The sequence below is a fragment of the Elephas maximus genome, chromosome X, assembly GCF_024166365.1.
Source record: "Elephas maximus indicus isolate mEleMax1 chromosome X, mEleMax1 primary haplotype, whole genome shotgun sequence".
NCBI classification, from domain to species: domain Eukaryota; kingdom Metazoa; phylum Chordata; class Mammalia; order Proboscidea; family Elephantidae; genus Elephas; species Elephas maximus.
This window is the reverse complement of record NC_064846.1, coordinates 121,422,572-121,431,030: the sequence shown is the minus strand read 5'-3', so window position 1 is coordinate 121,431,030 and position 8,459 is coordinate 121,422,572. Positions and strand designations below refer to the sequence as shown.

The 8,459-nt window shown below is 45.8% G+C and overlaps 1 long non-coding RNA gene across 1 annotated transcript; it reads left to right on the top strand.

The window, feature by feature from the left end:
• The first annotated feature begins 2,232 nt into the window (after positions 1 to 2,232).
• On the top strand, positions 2,233 to 7,972 carry LOC126069010 (uncharacterized). Its single transcript, XR_007515809.1, has 4 exons — positions 2,233 to 2,396; positions 2,607 to 2,821; positions 3,917 to 4,092; positions 5,929 to 7,972. It is a non-coding gene; the product is annotated as an uncharacterized LOC126069010 (long non-coding RNA).
• The last annotated feature ends 487 nt before the right edge of the window (positions 7,973 to 8,459 follow it).

Sequence of the window (8,459 nt, the reverse complement as noted above, 5' to 3'; positions counted from 1 at the left end):
CTCTGCTCCTGGCACTGCTTTCTTGGTGGTATGAGGTCCCCCGTCTCTGTTTGCTTCTTTCTTTTATATCTCAAGAGATTGCCTCAAGACACAATCCAGTCTTGCAGATTGAGTCCTACCTCACTAACACAACTGCTGCCCATCCCCCCTCATTAACATCATAGAGGCAGGATTTACAACATACAGGAAAGCCACACCGGGAATCATGGCCCAGCCAAATTGATACACACATTTTTTGGGGGGGCATAATTCAATCCATGACACCACGTCACCATTTCTCTCTGAGATCTTGCTGCCTTCCCCATATACCGCCCAAAAGCCAGGTCAGGCTTTGCCACTCTGGAATTCACAGGGCTCTTTCTCTTCTCTCTTATATTTTGGGAATATCTTTTTAATCTGGGAAACTCCTTTTCCCTTCACATTTCTTCCAGGATTTTTTTTTTCTTTTACTGGTAAACCTTTCCCTCCCTCTGGGGCTCAGGGACATTGTGAAAAAAAGTAAGAAAGTGTTGCGGGAATTGACAGTTTTCTGCCCTCCTAAAAATCTGTTGGGCAAGAGGACCAGAGCCAGCAACCTGCTTGAAGGAAGCAAAGAAAAGGAGGAATGTATAGTGAATATACATTTATATATATATATACACACACACACACACACACACACATAGACATATATATATATATATATAAAACCTGTTGCCATCAAGTTGATTCTGACTCATAGCAACCCTATAGGACAGAGTAGAACTGTCCCATATGGTTTCCAAGGAGCGCCTGGTGGATTTGAACTCACACACACACACACACACACACACACACACACACACACACACACAGAGCCCTGGTGGCACAATGATTAAGAGCTCAGCTGCTAACCAAAAGGTTGGCAGTTTGAATCTACCAGCTGCCCCTTGGAAACCCTATGGGGCAGTTCTACTCTCTCCTATTGGGTCACTATGAGTTGGGATCTACTCGATGGTAATGGGTTAGGTTTGGTTTTGGGTTCTAGAGCAACAGGAATTGTTATATACCACTGGTGGAAGTGTAAGTTGGTACAATCACTTTGATAAACAGTTTGGCAGTATCTATTAAAGTGAAGAAGTCCCTGGGTGGCTCAAATGATTAAACACTGGACTACTAGCCAAAAGGTTGGTGGTTCCAACCCACCCAGAGGCTCCTTGGGAGGCAAGCCTGGCGATCTGCTTTCACAAGTTCACGGCCTTGGAAACCCTATGGAGCAGTTTTACTCTGCACGCATGGGGTTGCCATGAGTCGGAATCAACTTCATGGCAACTAACAACAATTAAAGTTGAACATATGCATACCAGAAATATCACCTGTAGGTATATATCCAACATAAATGAGTGCTTATGCCCACCAAAAGACATGTATAGGAGCATTCATAGTAGTACTATTCTTATAGGCCCAAACTGGAAACAACTCAAATGTCCATCAACTGTAAAATGGATAAATGATGATACAGCATACAATGGAATATTATTTAACAGCGAGAGTAAAATACACAACAACATGGTTAAAATATCACAATAAATGTTGATCTAGGAAAACTAGGTACGAAATATCATATAGTATGGTTCTATTTAGGTATAAAGTTTAAAACATAGAACTAAGTTGTGGTGTTGAGTCAGTATAGTGGTCACATTTGGGAAGAAGGGAAGGGGTAGTGAATAAGAAGAAGCACAAAAGAAGCTTTGCGGTGCTGGTAACAAACTGTTTCTTGACTATGGGTTGGTTCAGTTTGTGATAATTTATCGAGCTTATAATTTTTGTGCTTTTCTGTATGTATGTTATATTCCAACAAAAAGTTTAAAAAGTAGAAAGCTGAAAAAAAAAGAACATAAAAATATTATCCAGTCATACCAATTAGCTGACTATAGCAATAATCTAGGGGATAAAGCATGAAAATTTAAGACAGGGGAAATAAGGAGGGATAAGCAAGGACTGAACAAATGATTGGGTGTGAACATTACAGAGAGGGAGGAGTAAAGGAAAATGCCCATGATTTTGGCTTGGGCAAGTTGGTAAATGGTGGTGGGATTGAGATAGAGAACACTGGAGGAAGTGAGACTAGGTGAATATGAAAACCCCAATCAGCACCCCTCCCCATCTTCTTTGTCTTGCTAACCACAAGCTTGTTTTGAGCAACATTTTTCAGGAAGTCGCACCAGGTAGTGGCTCCATCCACTGAACTAGCCCAAGCTACACGATGAAGCATGTGCAGATTGAAGAGATCATGTCCTTCAACCCATCCTCTACCCGATTGTCACCAGAAAGAACGAAATTTCCCAGCCCATGATTTCACCCGATTCCATTTTAGAAGCGAGGGGTCCCACTACACGCACATCCGACAGAAGATGATTTAATATCTGGACCTCCAGGTATGGACATGAGAGGGCTAAGGGCAGAGAGTTCCGGGTACCAAACCCAACCCCTATGCCACTGGAAATGAAAAGCTCCCCAGGCCCCTTAGACGGTGAGCACATGGCCTTATGGTAGCTAGACCCCACATTGCTCCTTGTCTGCGCAGACAATAAGTTTCCATTTTCTGTTTTCCTTGCAACTGGTGGTGTGGCCTTGTTTGGTTACAGATTTTGGTGGCTCCGCTGGGACCTGTGGACTCCGAAACCTGGGCGATGAGCATCCAGACCCCTGCAAACCCTTAAGGCGTGCCTCGACCCTGCTTGGTTGGTAAGGAGCTTTGGGTGGCTACCATGATCCCCACTCAGGGACGAGGTCTACCAGGTCCCCACCTCAGCTTGGAAACAGAAACTGGAAACTGGATGGGAAAGGCCTCTGAATTAAGGTAAGTGCGCATGCGGGACCAAGTTGTTCCACTGGTCACCTGAGGGAGGTTACAGTCCCCCTTGAGGGGGGTTACAGTCCCTGTGGAGAGCTAGGCAGAGAAGAGGGTGGCAACTGCACGGTCCTAAGACCTGACCCCAAGGGTTGTAAAACGAGGGAAGTGGGGGTTGTGGCCCCTGGGACCCATCCTCAGCATAGCTGGGGTCCCTTGCCCCATCTGAAACCAAGGGTATCGGGTCACTCTGCCATCGGCAATGATCTTTGTCCATCTGTGATCACCCAAGGTTAATCGGTAGTTGATAGAGGGTATTTAAGTCCCTCAGAGGTTGCCCTGCCATCATGACAATCTTTCTTTCGGAACACTCTTTTCCTCTTTCCCTTTCTTTCTATCTCTGCTCTCCGACAGCAGAAAATGGGTAGTTTAATTTATGGTCATTGATTTCTGGTTAAGTCCTGGTTTTGGTTTTTGGTTTAGGGGATGTCCTTTTTGCATTGGTATTCTTTGTGTGTCTGATGGGCATTTAAAACTGGTGTTCTTTGTCTGTCTGTGTGTCTTTGTGTGAGTGTGTAGGTGTAGGAACAGAGACGATCCTAAAAACCTTCCAAAGCATTCACTCTTAAGGTGTACTTCAGAGAATTGAGATAAATTCAGGTGTAACCGAAAAAAAAAAAAAGTCCACTGTGCCGCTGCCAGGGTTAGTGATGGACAGCCCTTACAACTCCAGCAGCATGCACAGATCCCTCCTGGACCTGTGCCGGGCAGGGAGAAAGGGTGGAGAATTACCCACGGAAGGCAGTTCAAATATCCTGGGAATTTTCCCTTGCCATCGCCCCATACGAGGGGGGAGGGGACACCCTACAGAGGGAAAATGTGGCCCTGGGTGCTGCAAAGCCAGAACAGAGTCAAAAGGGAGGGCTAGTCCCTGGCCAGTATCCCCTCCACCAAACAACTCCAGTGGCAAATAGGGGCCAGTTCCCTTTAGTACGGCGGACTTGATTAACTGGAAGAATAACACCTCAAGATGTTGAAAGAAACGAAAGAAATTGTGCAAACTGTTTACTGCCATCTTTAACTCTTTTTATTCCACCTGGGCAGGCTGTCAATCTCGCTTAAGCACCTTCCCCCCGCCCCCGGAAGAGAAGAAGATGGTCCTAGACGGGGCCAGAGAGGAAACCCAGAGGCAACAGGATGCTCAATGGACAAGAGATGCAGTCGATGACATCTTCCCCCTTCAAGACCCCACTGGTCCCACAACTGCTCAGTGGAGTATGGTAGGCTCACCTGCATCGAGACTGTCTTTTAGTGGGCCTTAGATGTGGAGTGCCTAAACTCTTAGATTAAAACAAAGTATATGAAGTTAACCAGTATAAAGATGAGGACCCTGCAACCTTCCTCAAAAGAGTTATAGAGTCTTTAGACAATATACTGATCAAGATCCAAAAGACCCAACAAATGCTCACATGGTCAGTAATATTTTTAAAAGACTGGGTGCCCCGGATATTGGGAACCAACTTTACAAAATAGAGAGAGGAGTAACTATGAGTATTGAACACCTAGTTGAGTTGGCATTCAAGGCCTATAACAACAGAGAAGAAGACAAAGACAGGAAGTGCCAGGTTGCCCTACCAGCAACAACAGCAACAGTACGGAAATGGCATAGGCCTCCTAAAAGGAAAAAACCCGCAGACCCTAGTGAGGCCCGTCCCTGACCCACGCTGGGAGAGAACCAGTGTGTATATTGTGAACAAGAGGGCCACTGACAAACAGAGTGTTCCAACAGAGTGAGTACCAAGTAACTCAATACCAGACCTTTCTAGTTCGTAATCCCAGCACATTGGTGCAATCTGTTGCCTTTCCAGATTCAGCCACCCCTCTTCCCGCTCTGTCCCTGGGAAACTCCGTCCACCATGACTGTGTCTGGACGGTGGGCCTGGTCCATGCCAGCTGTCCAGACCCACAAAATCAACCTCTAAGAGATGCCAGTTTAGAGATCTTCGGAGGTGGGAATAGCTTCACTGAGGGTGGCCAAAGGAGAGTGGGCTATGCAGTCGTCAGCCACACCGAGGTCCTCGACGCAAATGCTCTCCCAGATAGAACCTCAGCCCAAAAAGCTGAGCTGGGTGTGGTGATCCGGGCCTTGCGGCTGGCCAAGTCCAAGTGAGTGACCATTTATGTAGATTCAGAGTATGTGTTGTCAGTTTTACATGTATATGAGACTTTGTAGAAGCAAAGAGAGCTTTTAAATTGGGTCAGTAAAGAAATCAAACACGGCCAACAGATTTTAGAACTCCTTGAGGCAGTGTCACTCCCCGCTGCTTTGGCTGTGGTACACTGCAAAGGACATCAACAGGAAGATACAGTAGTGGCCCAAGGCCACCAAAGGGCCAACTTATAGGTCAAGCCCCAAAAATAGTGACTGATTCTAGCTTTCCATAAGCTACAAAAGACCTTTATAGTTGCAAAAATAGGGGCTGGACAGGAAAGAAACAACCGATGAGGCTTAAAATAGTAAAAGGGTAGAGAGCAAGAACAATGAAGAGAAAACAAAAATGTGAGAAGGAAGCAGAAAGGTAGAGAAGAAAGGAAAGGATGGCTCCAGACTGGATTGCCCTGGGTTTCCAGGAAAAGCCTAAATGTAAATATACTGATTTATTTTGCTACTGGACCAGGTTTTAGAGTCTTGCAAACAGCTGGCTCTGCACCACTTATCATCTGTATGGTCCCTCTCAATATTAAAGACCACTACTTAAAAAAAAGAGAGAGAGACAACAAGATCTTGGCAGGGTAAGAAGAGACTAAGCACCAGGAATATGTTCCAGAAAAAGATTACAAGAAGAAGGCAAACTAGACTATTAAAGCCCACCAGGCCAAACCTTACCAAAAAAACCTAATTAGCATGGGCTAAGACCCTTCCCTTGGCTCTGTTCAAGACTAGGGTTGCACCTCAAACCAAACTTAAGGTAAGCCTTTTTGAGCTTATGTATAGGCATCCCCTCCTCTGTAACATGTGGGAGGGCTTCATTACTCTGGGTCCTGAGGATACCGTGGAGGCTAGAGACATATACAAAGCCAGCTCGCTATTAAACAATGTTTGTATTCTGTGGCAGGGGTGGTTGACTCTCTTTACAGATAGATGATGTGACAGACTCTTCCACAGCCTGCAGTCTCTCCGTGTCAAGACCTAGAGCACTACAAACCCGGCAAGAGAACCAACCCCCAGTACTTCAATCAAGATCACCAAAAAGGGAGGGTGGATCCACAACTCTGGCATTGAGCCGGCTGCTACTCACAATACCAACCAACAAGCCCTGCGGAACAGCAAGAATTGACAAGACAGTTATAATTGAAAAAGTCAGGCTTCAGAAGATTTAAAGTGATAGGCAATTGTGCCAGTTGATTGTCATCCCCTGGCAATTGTACAGGTTGTTACTCATGACACTGTTCAAGTTTACCACCTATATGTGGCCTTATATCCTGCTTGTTTATTTCATGTGTCTCTCTAGAAGGAAAACAGGGCCCCCAGAATGGCAGGATAATTATCTCATGAACACCTCAAATGCTCTCCACTTAAAAGATCACTGGGTTCACTTCACCTCCCCTACAAGAACTAAAGACAATGCAGAGGCAGTCCCAGTCCAAGTAACCCCAACTACTAAAAACACCACTAGATTCCCCATACGATGGGTCTCCCCATGGGCCCATCTTTCATTAATTACAATAAAGACATTGTGCAACGGACTATCCAGAGTCTCACTGACTCTGCTACTAAAAGCCCCAGATAATTAGAATGAGACAACTTATCTCCAGACTAATCTGACCAACCAAGTCTGTTACATAGAGGTACCTACAGAGAAAAAAATCCGAGAATTTCCCAAGAACTTTTTATTTACTCCTTGACTATTGCTTGCCCAACAACGTGGAGCCTACACCCCCGGGCACAACCATTTACCTCCAAAACACATTTACAACGCCACAAAAAACAAAAACAAAGCCCCGAGTGCCAAGTGTACCAACCTGGGTTTTGTGGTCCCCTGGCACAGAACTTGTGGAGCAGCACTTGGCTCAAATGAGCTAGTGCCACCCTCAGTGGCTGGGCCATCACTGAATCTTTGTGTGCCCCCGGTGGGTGTGTCTGAGTGTGCGGGTCTGGCTCATGCCTGGGTGACCACAGCCTGGCTTGTCATTGTCCTGGCTGTGCATGGATAGCTTCTTATATAGGCCCTTTCACAACCACCAGTCAATGTTCCCTAAGATTTTTGTTTCTCTCGGGCACCAGTGTCTGCATGTACTGGGCCTCCCAGGCAAGCCTCAGATTGTAGATTAAAGAGGGCACTGGATTTAATCCTAACCGGGGCAAAAGCAGTAATAGGGCTCCTGGCCCCTTGTTGAGGACTCAAGTCCTTCTGCAATAAATGATTACACAAGTTCAACCAAGTTCAACCCAAATTCACAAGATATCTAAGATACAGTAAAAGCAACAATCCCGAATTTAACATGGTGTCTTCCCCTTCTAAGATCCTTGGCCATGGTCATCCTGCTGCTTATATTCAGGCCTTGTTTGTTTAGCCTTTTAGTAAAGTTTTTGTCTTCCAGACTTCAGATGCTGCAACAGGGATATCAGCTCATCTCCCCTGAATAGGTTCCAACCAGAGCCCATGCCAGCGCCCCTAGCCAGCAAGAAGAAGCTACAGAAGATGAGGCCTTTGGCCCTAAACCCCTTCTAAGATTAAAAGGAACCTGTTGGGGGGGGATTGAAAACCGCAGTCAACACACATTCCCCTCCCCCTTTCTTTGTCTTGCTAACCACAAGCTTGTTTTGAGCAACATTTTTCAGGAAGTCGCACCAGGTAGTGGCTCCATCCACTGAACTAGCCCAAGCTACACGTTGAACCATGTGTGGATTGAAGAGGTCACGTCCTTCAACCCACCTTGGACGTGATCGTCACCGGAAGGAATGATATTTCCCAGCCCATGATTTCACCCGATTCCATTTTAGAAGTGACGGGTCCCACTACACGCACATCTGACAGAAGATGATTTAATATCTGGACCTCCAAGTATGGACATGGGAGGGCTAAGGGCAGAGAGTTCCGGGTATCAAACCCAACCCCCTATGCCACTGGAAACGAAAAGCTCCCCAGGCCGCTTAGATGGTGAGCACGTGGTCTTATGGTCACTAGGCCCCACGTAGCTCCTTATCTGCGCAGACAATAAATTTCCACTTTCTGTTTCCCTTACAACTGGTGGTGTGGTGTCCATCTTATTTCGATCGGCTAACAGGACAGGACAAGAACCCTCGTTCGGTTACAGATAGGTAATAAAACCTGATTGGGACATGATGAGTTAGTGGTGTCTATGGGACATCCATGTGGAGAGGCACTATAGCATGGGGTTTAAAAGTGAGAGCTGATCTTTTATTCCAGACACGATGAAATAAACACGTAAGTCCCTTTATCCCCCACTGACCTCAACTATAAGACCTGGACAGAATGCATGGGCAACTATTTGAGAACTCTGGAAAGTAAGTATCAGCAGGTGGATCAGAGAAGAACACTAAAATGAAAAGTACCACAAAACTCGTAGTAAGCTTACCACTTTTGCTTCTCCAGCATTCCAGGCACAAACTCAAAACAATCTG